Genomic DNA, 13,468 nt, shown 5'->3' with positions numbered 1-13,468 from the left:
GTTCTCCCGTTCTGCACACTCAGTGATTTTACACTGCCTGCTCAATTTAAGTGTGTTTTAATGCCTTTGTGACACAGCTCTGATCTTTTCACCAAGCATTAAAAACCTTCTTCTTTGCAACTATATAAAAGTCCGAAACAAAGGACGAGGTTGAGGCGGTAAAATGTATGTACAGTGGGGTTCGATGTCAGGCTCAGGCTTTTAGACCCCACTGTAAATCCACCAGTACAGTACAGTTCCTAATGGGACAATGGATTCAGGGGGGGTTAGCACACACCAGTGATGTAGGGCACCACAATGGCAAAGCAACCCCTGCTGGCACCGGCCACTAACCGCTGACCTGTTTAAACAGCTGGAACACTTGGCACTGCCTGCCTCCGGAGATTTGCGGGGCCACTGGCAAAAGGGGTTGAGAGGACAGAGGGGGGGGCAGCAGGGGCAGTGGGAGAAAGGGAGAAGGAAAGGGGAATGGGAGGCATGGTGCATGAGCTGGTATCGTAGCTTGGCAATAGGAGGGGGTCACTGTGCAGAAATGGATTAAACAGGCCACTGGCAACACGCTGAGAGGACCGGAATGGAGTTCAAGTGTGTTTTTTTTACAGGGGGCTGGCCAGTTTTTTCAGTCACTGACTTAAAACACAGATTGCTCAGAAGCCTCACAGTTTTCTTTTCTGTCCTGTTTTTCCTGTGTGTGTGTGTGTGTGTGTGTGTGTGTGTGTGTGTGTGTGAGGAGTGGATTTTGTGTGTTTGTGGGCAGGGGAGGTTACTGACTCACACGAGGAGCACTAGCAGGAGGTGGAGAGAAACAAGTGGGCTGGAGGTGAAAGGGATGTTTGATAGATCTGGAGTCAAAGCTACGAGTGCTCGCTTGCATTATTCAAGTCACATTTGACCGCACACAGCTCTTTGCACTCAGAATGCATTTTAGTAATACAGAAAGAGATATGTTAATGTATGTTAGAAGCTGTGTATGTTTGTTTGTATGGATTCCATGTTTTTTGTTTGTTTCCCTATAGGGACATTAAAGTGTTTCTTATCTTAGTAGGAGAAGAGCTTTTACTGTCAGATGAGTGGGTTTGTATTTTGTGGAAAAGGAGATGAAACAGTGTTATATACCCAGATCTTTTTCTAGTGCAGCTAAAAGGAGCATCAACTCTTTTTGTTTCCTTGTGCACTAAAGTATCATCTTTTAATGTCAGGGTTTGGTTGGAGTCGAAGCGCAGAGGCTTCTTTTTCCAGCTCGCATTTCACACAACAATCACACCACTGCAGAAATACCAGTTTCCTATACTCTCTGCAGCCTCAGTACCACAGTGGATACAGGGAAAAACTAAAGGAGCATCTTCAAGCTTCATATAAGTCAATGTTCAATGCCTATTGTTGGAGATGTTCAAGTCTGAACCTCCACTTGCTCCCAACACCCTTCATTCATAGATCCACACATTTGTTTCAGCCATATTGAACAAATCGCTGCAGATTTTTCCAACCCCACTACATCAAAAACCAAACACCTTTGACAGTGGAGTATCTGAGTGTGGATTTTTTCCTTTTACTCGATTGTAGTTTTTTTGCATTACCCTGTTTGGCTTTGTTGCCTCACAGCAAGAAGGTTCTTGGTTTGAATCCAGGTTTGGCCAGGGTCTTTCTGTGTGGAGTTTGCATGTTCTCTTTATGTCTGTGTGGACACACGCAGAATTACTTTAGATTGACTGGAGAAATGTGTGTGTAAATTATTGTTTGTTTCTGCACATTGGCCAAGAAATATGCTGGACCCCAGCTCTCGCCCGATGTCTGTGGAAAAGGCTCCAGCTCCCCCTCGACCCTCAAAGGATGAGTGGTATAGATGGCAAATATCTGATCGACCGAGAGCAGACCAATGGTAGAGCTGAACATGACATTAGTATATCTAAAAAGGGGACCTAAGGACAGTCCAACCTGACTTGAAACAGATCCACCGGCTGCAGAGTAATATGTCCCAAATAACAAGCAGCTGTGCTCAAAAAACACCACGCAAGTAATTATTTATTACATTTATTCAGCTTGGATCTATCCCTACACTACAGCAGGACCTTACCAAGGCCTAAGACTAACATAAGATATAAGAACATTATTTTCACCCAGTCTGAATGATGTCTCGGTCACTGGGAATCAAGTGGACTCATAGAAATGTCTGGTGAAGAGCTAAACTAGCAGTTCTCATGGTTACAGCTTTGGCTGGGATGTCACTCAATCACAATCATGCACCCGCAGGGGGAACAGTGCAATTTCAAAACTTGCAATGATGATGCAAGACAATGTCAGCCAGAGTTCATTTGTTGGTCGTCAGCCAGAGGACTGTACGGGGGTTCAGATGTGTGTGTTTGAACGAGAGAGAGAAAGAGCATGAGAGAAAGATGCTGTCTGATGTCTCACTACATCGATCATCATTTTTATGTCATATTTCACAAGGATATAAAAATTATTATTAAGTGACACAGTAATCAGCTTCTTTTTTGAAAACCGAACAGTGAGGGTCACACTGTAGCAGTCATAGTCTGGTCACTGCTTCTGTCATTCCACCTTTGAGATGTAAACCTCCTCACCCTTTGCCCGGCGAAGGATCTATTTTTCCCCCGCTTATATAACATCCATTTGAGAGCTTTGTATTATTTAAGACGATCATATTCTTGTTTATGGAAGTGCTGGTTTAATCATGTTTTCCAGAGGTATGTTAAAGGAAGCTTTGATGAATAATACAGATGCGCATTCCAAAGCATATTTTTGCAAAAAAAACACCACCATCAATCCTCACAGAAAGTTAAAGTCAAATGCCAATATTTGATCAACCCTCTTTGCTTGACAGGAGCGTTTATTCATGTCCAGTTTGTGGACTGCAGAAAAACTGATCATGTTACATTATTGATATGACGCAATCATCTTTATGTGCATCTTGTTGCTACTGCATCACTATCACGCTAAACATGCCCTGAAGTGCAGTATAGATTTTATACGGTGGCTACTTACACACAAGGGTTGGCAACATAGCTGCAATCGAAGTGTAAACTATGCTGTGAGGACTGTTGGACCATGAATGCCTTAGATCTGTAAGGATTGAAAATAGCTGGAATCTGGTTTGCTTCTTGGATCGCACAGTTTCCTGGAAAATAATTGGTTTTGTTGAGGACTGAGACCAACTCTCAGCTCAGGTCCTTTCTCTTTGAGCAACATGTTCTTTCATTATTAATGATGACAAGCCAATTAACTGTCATATTCTGAGTCTGGTGCAGGTTCATAGGGTTGGACAGTGTGGGACAATACCTCCCTGGTCCTAATTTCTCCTTAATGAAAGCAATTTTTTTGCCACTAAGCGTAAGTACAATGAACCGAGACACTTGCCTGATTGGATTTCAATGAAGCGATGTTATGCAGATCCCTTGCTACAGTTCTGTTGAGTGCTATGATATTATAACCATTACAATGATCAAAATGATGGTCAAAAGAAAGTAAGACTAAACATTCATTTCAAATGAGCATTTGTACAATTTTCCAGCCTTTTAAATATTAGACTGTATATAAAGATGGACGACGCCTCTCTACTACCTCCCGTTAAACAAAAATGAAGGAAATAATATCTGAGTTATGGGTTCTGCCATCTTGCAAAATTGTATTTTAAACCCAAGTCTGTACATTCGAGATCTTGGAGTGCAGCTGCAGTGTCGAGGTCCTGCCGATACATAGACACTTAACCAACTGCAAGGGGTTGCATCTGAACAGCTCTGTGAGTTGGAACCATGGACTGAAAAAAGAATCACCTAAACACAAATTGATGCGAGTACACCTAAAATATCTATGGCTTCAACATTTACCTGCTGTGGCCCAGAAAATACATATCCACTATTTCATAGCCTGCAGGAAACGTTGCATTGCCGTGACAGTTTTCTTTTTAAATCATTTTTTCCCGTAGAAGCTCATAGTGGTCATGAGTGCACAGTGACGAATAGTGATGTGTGGCAGTTTAGATGCTTAAGTTGACTTAAGAGGTGTTACTCATCAGCCAACCTTGTATGTGCAGTGTGACATATATGTAACATATGATCTAATTTAGCATGTACAGTGTGTGACATGTTCTATGAAGAGTAGAGGAAGAAGTGGTTGTAAAAAAGCCATGACTGTAAAACTAATATATATATATTTATATATATATGTAATGTATATATTACATTCATGCAGAAAATAACATTCCATCAGTTGCTTTTAAGCTGGGCCATGCAATTCTTGGCATTTAAACACAACAGTAATAACAGTAAATGTGATAAATTTAGAATAGTTGAAAGTGTATTTGGAGCCAAAAGAGCCCTAAATATAAGAACAAATTGCACCAAAAGGAAAGAAAATAATAATATATAATTTGTAAAATGAAACAGTTGTTGTACATGGCATCAATATCACAGTTAATCAGTAGCAACATTGTGCAATTGTAGCATTTTGTACAGGTGTTATTGTTGTTATCTAATTTCACGTTCAATCATCATCACCCATCATCGCTGCCTTGAATGAACAGAAGAAGTGAGCTAAAAGGTGTTGACCAGTTTCCATATTTGATTGGTTTGAATGTAAGGCTACACTTAAAACCTTACTGAAGCACGGTGCCTTTCAAAACCTCTGGGTTACAGGGATCCTCTGTAGATCGTCTGCGTGACATGAACTTCCTGCAGCAAAGAAGTGGTCCGCAGTGACGACGAGATCTGCAAGATGAGTGATCTGCCAAGCTAAACAAAGATATTCTAATGTGTCCCTTTGCAAAGCGCACAGAAACACTAAAATAAATCATTTTTGAGCTGGAGGAAGCAACTTGTAAAATCTTAATTAAAAGATTGTATCAGACATGGCTTTGCTTATGGAAAATAGGGAAATAATGGACTTAAAAGACAAGTTTTTACAGACGGAGCAGCGAAATAATTCACTGTGCTGCAGGAGCTAGAGAGAACTTATTTGCCGCAGGGAGAGAATTGGCATTTTTAATATCCACAGCAATGAAATCTCAATATAGTTACTGTGTGGCTGCAGATTGTCATTTGGCATAAGATCCTTCATTTTCTATATTTCCCTCTGCTGTTTGTCTCTTTTTAGTCCTCATTATGGAAAAAAACAAAGTGTAATTAAAGCAATCATGATTGATTACAGCACGCAGCCTCGGTTTACACATCTGCCTAATTGCAACTTTCTTTTACTTCTTTTCCAGTTTTAAAGGAAGCACAACTCACTGTTTCTTCTCTCCTTCGTCACACAGACAGGCGTTGACTTTCCAAACCTTTTTTCTTTTAGTTCAAATTTATTGTGAATATTTTTAAAGCAAACAGCCCTTTTCTCAAACACTCCCAGTAAGTCCTTATATAGAACCGGAGACATCCATTTCGGAGACCAACTTGGCCAAAGCGGGAAGTGTAGCGCTGCCAAAGGCAACCTGCCAAGCTGATCTCCACTTCGATATATACATAGTAATACCTATTGATTGCTCTGAATGTATTTATTGAGCAGGAACTGGAAAGTGGACTGGGGTAAAAATGGGAGAATTTATGACAACCAGTGAGTACTCAAGATTAATTAGCTTTTTAATTACATAGGTATTGCCTGTCGAGGTGTTAGATTTAAAGCTAAGACAAACAGCAAGCTTGCACAGTATATGAAAGAAGGTTTTTAAATCAATAGTATATTTTTCCAATATGAATGCTCAATGAAAATTTTGCTCAATGAAAATTTCAGAGATCTGATTTCTAAATTTTCCTTGAATATTATAATTTTAAGAAGTTTTCTGTCCACTGTCTGCTGCATTATTTCCATTCTGTGTTTTGTTAATTCAATTGGTTTTCATTCTGCAGGAATGGCCTTCTTTTCCCCTGCAGAGGAAAGAACATCTTTCCAGAATGCTAATATGTATAGTCGGCAGAGCACTCTGCATGTTAACACAGTTTAATACTCCTCGGACACCAGTCCCCCGAATCCATTTTCACAGATATTCTTCGAAACATGGGCTATTAGGTTCTTTAAAGGTGTAATCAGGAAAAAAGGATCGTTTTTTTAGAGATGGCAACACGTTTTTTCCACTTCTTCACCCTTAGATAAAAATACATTTTCCAGAGTGATGTAAATGTCTTTAATCTGCTCAAATGCATCACAACAAAAGTAACAAGCCTGTTTTAAACATGTAAGGAGTTGAAAGTACAGATATTAAAATATAGGGAGTTTTCAGAAAAATAAATACTCAAGTAAATTACAAATACCTGAAAAATCGACTTAAGAACTGTAACAAAGTATTTGCCCTCACCACCCCAAACTCCGCTTCTCCTCCACCACCATCTCCTTCTGCTCTGAATCATCATCCTCAACTCCTGCCCTCTGGGATATTTTAGCATCTGCTTGAAACGTATCACCCTCCCTCCCTCCCTTCCTTCCTCCTCTCCCGCCTCCTCCCACCCTCTTCAATTGAACAACACGTTTTCTGAGGCATTTGGCTCCCGCCGCGGAAAAGGTGAGTAATGAGTACAGGCCTCCCTAATGAACAAGCCACTCTTTCTGAGCCCTGCATGTGAAGTCGCACATGATCCATGTGTTGATGGGGCAAGTGTTTACATAGGCTCCTGCTTCAGATCTCTTTACAGAAAAAAAATCTCATATGACTGCTCTGGCTAATTATGTACCGTGTCGTTCACTGGAGAGTGAAGTCACTGTAGCTATTCCCAACGCTGTTCCGTGATTTATGTGATTTCCCCTGAATGTATTGTCCCTTCCTGTGAGCTCTCTCATATTCAATTGTTTTGATGGATCTTCTATTACAACACCTTCGTCAATAAGGAAATATACCCTTATTATATTCTGTTCCTGCAGGGTTCCTATATTGGTATTTTTCAACAAGTATCCTTGGAGAGTGTTGCAGTGTCATTTCTTGAGGGTTCTTTTGTTTTATTATCCAATAATACATTTTTCAGAGCTTTTAAAGTTCAACTTTTTAGCTTGAGAAGTCTCCCAGTGCATGTGGCTGGTTTTTATCAAGTAGCACCTCACATATATCCATCTTAACAAGAACACAGAGTTCCCTCCATGTGGTGTGATTTGTGATTGTTGGTGCAGAAGACATGGTGGTGTTTTCAGTCACTAGAGTGTACAGAGGCGGTTCTCAGTTATTCTTTAGGTGAGCGAGGTCAGTGGCTTTCCAGACATCAAGATAGTTAATGAAATCCCAGTGGTGTGCACAAGGTGTTGTGATAGAATATAGGTTTGCCAGCTAAAAACAAGAAAATGAGGCCACAGTGGGAAAGGCATCACCAAAGTTGGACAATTAAGGACGACTATATGTACACCGGACATGAAAACTATGTGGATTCATCCTGCATTGGTTACAGTCCTGTGGTGGGAATGTTACAGTGTTAAGAGACTTTATTTGAGTGCCACTTCGGGCCCCCTCAAAGCCCACAGCTTACCCATGATGCTGCAGACCACATTTGTGGCCTCGGTAAGTGGATACTTCCAGTGGTATAACCCACCATGCCACAAAGCACTCATCATCACAGGGTGGCTCCAGGTACATGACAGTAAAATTCAATTTACTCCAATAACCTGCGCAGTCTAAAGACCTACAGCCAACAGAACATTTTGGCAGGAGGAGGACAGAAAGATTTGAGGATGAGAAGGAATGGCAGGCAACAACAGATCCTGCAGCATTTGTTCTGTACTGTACAACTGAGTCCATTGCAGCGAGGTCATTAGAGTGATATTATTATTATGAGCCCAGGGCAGGAGAAGTATTGTCAATGTCTTGAATATAATCTCTCAAGAAACTTAAAAACATCCCCATGAGTTAATTATAAATAGAAGTTGAGCGGAGCAGATGTTTTCATGTTGCAATGGAGACACCAGCCAGTCAAAGGCGTTCTAGCCAATCAAATCATGTTACATGAGAACTTGACATGACGATTGAATCAGGCATGCTGAGGACCAGCTGACCATCATCCCACCTGTATGGGATTGTATCTATAGAAACCTGAAATGGGTGAATATAGTTTATAAAGAAATTAACTTTTATGTTATTTTTAGTCAGCTATGTTTTTTAGTGGTCGACTTCATCACAGAGATCTTCAGGGACTGCACTAATCCCAACTCTAGCTCCTTCTCACCCCAGCTTTCCTCGGTTAGAGTTTTCAGAGCAACAGCGTCACGGTCCTCCCTCCTCTAAAATAACAGTAATTTTGCCAGAAGTATAAAATATACAGTTTCTCCCACACAGCACCATCACAGGCGACAGCAGCATCATTGTTGAACACTGAGCTGTTGTGTATAATCTGAGTGGGCTCCACATTTTGTGCATTCAGCGCTGCTGGTGAAGTCTGTCTGCTGAGGGAAATGTACACATTCTACTGTGTGGTAATGAAAGCCCTTTTGGCTTCAGACGAGGTCACATTAAGAATTTACAATGCCATTTTTCCAGTCTATTGACCTGTTTATTCCGCCATGAATAAGAAAAGTGCCAAATAAAACCTGGTAAGTACTTGATGACTCAGTATATCTTCAAAAAACAGCACAATATGTCTTGAGTGCAGCAACTTTTGGCGACTACTAGTTTTTTATTCCTGTTGTTAACAAGAGTATTATCCTCTGATTGTGTGTTTTCATAGTCATTCATTTTGCTTATCAGGTTTTGTTATATTATTTAGAAAAAGATTTTGATCAAATGAAAGACTTCTCTTAGCTGGTTACCTGGAAACCTGATCCATTTATCCCCTGTGCCCAGAGGACGAGGCCTGTTTCTTTCTCCAAACTTTAACAGTCCCTGACAGCAGCTGACAAATTTCTTCCCTGTCCTTGTGCTGAGGAGCTCCCTCCGGCTTCAGTCCAGCTTGAGGACATTATCGCTCACAACACAATGAAGTCCTCAAATCTTGCATTGTCCTTTACACTTAATTTTATCCTTTTCACAGCTGCTCAAATACCTTTTGGGCAATACAAAATAGAAAAACATAATTTACTCTTCAGTGAGCTTTTAGTTTGGTGGAATACACATTTGTATTAACCATGTTGGGCAGGTAACACCTGCTTGAAAACAATTAGACAATCATCAAGGATTTTTCATTTTGTTGGGGAGCTCTGAATGCAGAGAGATTTCATATTTTTAAGATATCACTCATGTCCTATGCTGTGAATTGGAGCTTTGAATGACGGTATTCATCCGTCGCTAGTTCCGCTTGTGTCTAGACTGAAAATACGTCAACATCTTTTGGATGGGCTGTGATAAAATGTTGTTTGTTTACCTAGACAATGATTCCTAATGACTTTGGAGTGAAATGTATAGACAGCTCTGAACTGTCATCACACAACACAATCGCACTCGCATCAGCATCAGCCATACTATAGCTGTGTCTCAGTTCAGGCTCAAAGTGGCTATTAGCAATTTCTTTTCTTATGACAGGATGTTCTATTTAAGCATTCCACAATAATTTTACATATTACATGCACCTTTTTATAGTTCGAGCTGTATGTGGAAGTACATATGCAATAGTGCTTCTGGCCTGGAGGCAGAAAAATGGGAGATAGAAGGTTAAACAAAAGATGTTCCAGTCTGGTCTTGTCAAGGTTGGGTTACCAACTGGGCAGCTGCCCTCAGGCTTCATACCCCCAAACAAGCTAGGTTTCATCAGTGGGGACCAGCACATGAAAGCTGAACCAGAGTCATGTACAGATTGAGTTTGTTACTTGTTGTATTCTACTGTACGACTCTGTGACTAACAGGGTCTGCTTCTCAATTTGCTCTAAAAACGGATTTTGTTTTTCTCCCACCGAACTCTTGTTGCACGTTTCCTTTAACAATGTCACACTCACAAACCATTACACACACAGACACACACTCTCCACTCCTCTTAATCTATGTCTGCTGTATTGGTCTTTAATGAGGTGTGAACAGAGGACCGCAACCCTCCCTTCCTCCCCCTCTCCCACCCCTGTAAGCGATAGAAAGGGACAGACAGAGCGACGCAGACGTACAGTGCACAGCAGACAGATAGGGCCGGAGAGAAGGCGATGGTGGAGTTAATGGGAGAGAACGAGGTCTTTTTTCTCTTTCATTACTCCATCTCCCCATCCATCATCATGTGATCACAGCACGAGCAGATCACAGAGCCCGTGAGGGACACAGATCTTCTCTCGAGCCGATCCCAACACCAGGCTTTTCAATGTTCACTGTGAATTGTGTGTTTGTGTGTGTTTGCACGAGTGTGTGTGATGTGCTTATGCAGTTTGTGTGTAGGGAAGCAGGTCAAGCTGCTTGTGTTTCTAGTCCCTCGGTGAAAAGCCTGCCCACTCCCACTTATAATAACCCACCACAGAATCTGGATTTTGTAGTTGAAGACCTGCCAGCTTCACTAATGCATCTCACATTTGTGACTCTGTGTGAAGGTCTGCGTTTGCATGCCTTCCAGCATTGTAGGATGCTATACGGACGAACAGCACATCAGCAGCGTGCCCTTGGTTTGGATGAAGGGCAGCATTTCTGTTTGAATTAAACAGCCTTCTCCCACTTTGTTACCTTTGGCTTTAAAATGACATTGCAGTTGCCAAATATCAACCTCATGTTCTCTAAGCCTGTTAAAAAAAATTAAAAATACAGCAGAAACTTTGATTAGCTTCCAGGTTTGGGATTTCACCTTCAGCCGGCTCGCTGCAGCCTGCAAATCAAAATTCATATTTGACTTAGAGAGAGAGTTTCTATATTCCCTATCTGTCCTCACGAGACTTTTTTCAAACTCCAAAAAACATCCCATCTTCTCAGCTTAAACTGCAAAGTGAGGTGTGGCGTTCGACCACGCCACGGGTTCCCCTCACGACAGCCAGAGACCGACCAGTTCAACCATTGTGGGTTCAGCAACATCTCTTTATTTAATCCCAACAGAATATACAGAACATCAAACTTAACAGGTCCAGCACTATCTGCTGGACCTTCAGCTTCACCCAAGTCTCCAGTGCCTTCTCCCAAGTGTTCTCAGAGCATCTTCAGTGTTCTCAGAGCCTTCCTCGAGGCAGCTCTGCTGCCTCCTTTTAAAGTCTGAGGATCAATCAGCTAACAGCTCTCACCTGTGCTGATTGATCCTCAGTGGTGCAGGTGAAGGTGCTCTCTCCGCCCCTTCACCTCCACATGAGGTTACCGCAATGAATAGCGTGTCATGTCCCTTTAATTGAAAAGCAGTAGAGTCACCCTGTTTGCTCAGATGTAATTCAGGAAGTGGGAACAGGCGAAAGACGTACAAGAAAAAGCCTTTAGCTGAATGACAGTAAAACAAGTGATAACTCAGCAGCTGTGTGTGTGTCTTTGTGTGTGTGTGTGTGTGTGTGTGTGTGTGTGTGTGTGTGTGTGTGTGTGTGTGATTCCTCTGGACTTAAATGGAATCTCCCGTTTATGCTGGCCCACACCACTAAATTGGTTATGGAGATCCCACTGGAGCTTTGTTATGAATATTTTGAGACACATACCAGCCAAATATAATATTATACTGGTTTTAAATGGGAAAAATATCCCTATCATCAACCATCTTTGAGTTGTTAATAGAAGAAATATGATGTGACAACAATAACAGTGTACATTGGAATAGGTTTTGGTTATCCTCCAGTGCATAGTGGCCTTTATAATTTGATTTCACTGTAAGTACTGTGGGACAAAATGAAAAATGTGTCCAATGGCTTTTGCTGACATGAGGTTCTGTTTTAAAAAAGGATAAAACAATGTAAATCAATCATTTAAGGCTAAAATGAATTGCATATGACAAATAATTGTCAAAATAAGAATTTTTATACAATCTAGTGACACTAGAAATTACAAAAAAAAACAAAAAAACATGACGGTCCCATCTCTAGTTTTATTTTGTAGGACCATAAGAAGAAAAGCTAGAAAAGCATGAAGTAGACTGTGATTTAATATCCTCAACTCGAGGTTTATTTACAAGCTTTTTGTCTGGACCTTTCAACCATATCCAACAGCCTCCTCCTAAATACACTTTGCTCTTATAATAATTATCTAAGCGCTCTTTCATGCCCAATTTATCTCCTCTTCACTTACATATTAATTTGCAGAGCACAGTGGATTTGTCAAACATAAATCTGCTGTGTGCAGCTCTGCTGTATTAATAGCACATGACTAAATCTTTCAGGTCTTTTGAGAACTGTTGCCGGGAGCAGCAGCGGCTGTAAAACTTTCAGGTTATTTCCAGCCTGTGTTGCATTTTCCATTTTCTTGTTTATAACATCAAGGTAATCGATTGGGTGACTTCAATCATTTCCGGGTGCTTATTAAGGCAGCATCCTCTCTGCCTAGTGTATTTGAGAAGGGGAGGTGAAGGGAGTTTTGTTTCCTTCCAATCAGAACACCAAAAACCTCATTCTTTCCATGTCATAATGAAATTAAATAATCTAAGTATATTTCATTGAGAAAAAGATTACAATTTCTTTACAGGCACAATGAAAGGCATAATTCTCTCCTTTTATATAAAAATGTGTAATTATTGAGCTCACATAGTCATACATTTCCTATTATTAGTCCACTCGCCTGAGCAAACTGCATAATCTTTTGTTTGAGACAATATCTGGTATTCTCTGTCAAACAGTCAGATGTCAAAACGTCATCTGCACGAATGAGGAGACGCAAGAGTTGGGAGATGAAATGCAAAAAATATCTGCACACCGAGGTCCCTGTGTCTAAAAAAACTGTCTCAATATAAATCAAGTTCATCAAGTTGTCGGTGTTTCTTCTCAAAATTCATTGTAGTAAATGATAAATTACAACCTGATGTTGAGCTACAGAATTTCTCCAGTGGTGGTAAATAGATCGTCAACAAAGCACATGACTTTCGCATCCTGTTTCCTCCCAACGCTAGTGTTTGTTTCATTTTTAAATCTTGACTCTGAGGTATCGCAGGTCGTTCCTTCCTTCCTGCTGTTGTCAGACTTTACAACCAGCTCTGCAGCTCCCTGTAGACCACATGCACCAAACTCTGGGACCTGCACTATATATCCACTTCATAAAAATAACACTCCTGTTCACACTCCATAAATATTGAGTTCACATTGTATGTAGTATACTTACTTATATCTTTACTTGCTTAATTATTAATTACTGTATTACTGATGAAACACCTCATATTTCCCCAGTGAAAAACTTTCTTCCTATTAATATTGTTTGCTCTGTGTGTGGATGGGGGTTGGGGGAGTGGTTGATATTGCTTTTATTCTGTAAAGCAGTTGTGATACAAATTGTTTGATAATCGTAGCGTAGTTTAATCGAACATGAACCATAGACAGAAGCAGAGGTACAAAATGACCAGACGAGTGGTTGGCAAATTCAATTCTGCACCAATGTTGGTAATATTGATGAGGAAACACCAGAAATGATGTAAAATGAACCCCAAGCTAGATATATTCATTATATTCCACAGACAATAGCAATAATAAATAA

The 13,468-nt window shown here is 40.7% G+C and overlaps 1 protein-coding gene across 1 annotated transcript in view; it reads left to right on the top strand.

Annotated features, from left to right (window-relative positions):
* LOC109638873 (interleukin-1 receptor accessory protein-like 1) overlaps positions 1-13,468 on the top strand; it is a 251,122-nt gene that overhangs the window by 148,652 nt on the left and 89,002 nt on the right. The gene's annotated exons all lie outside the window — the stretch shown is intronic.

This window comes from Paralichthys olivaceus, chromosome 24 (genome assembly GCF_024713975.1).
Source record: "Paralichthys olivaceus isolate ysfri-2021 chromosome 24, ASM2471397v2, whole genome shotgun sequence".
Classification (NCBI taxonomy): domain Eukaryota; kingdom Metazoa; phylum Chordata; class Actinopteri; order Pleuronectiformes; family Paralichthyidae; genus Paralichthys; species Paralichthys olivaceus.
Note: the sequence above shows the minus strand (reverse complement) of the source record. Positions and strands in the feature narration are given on the sequence as shown.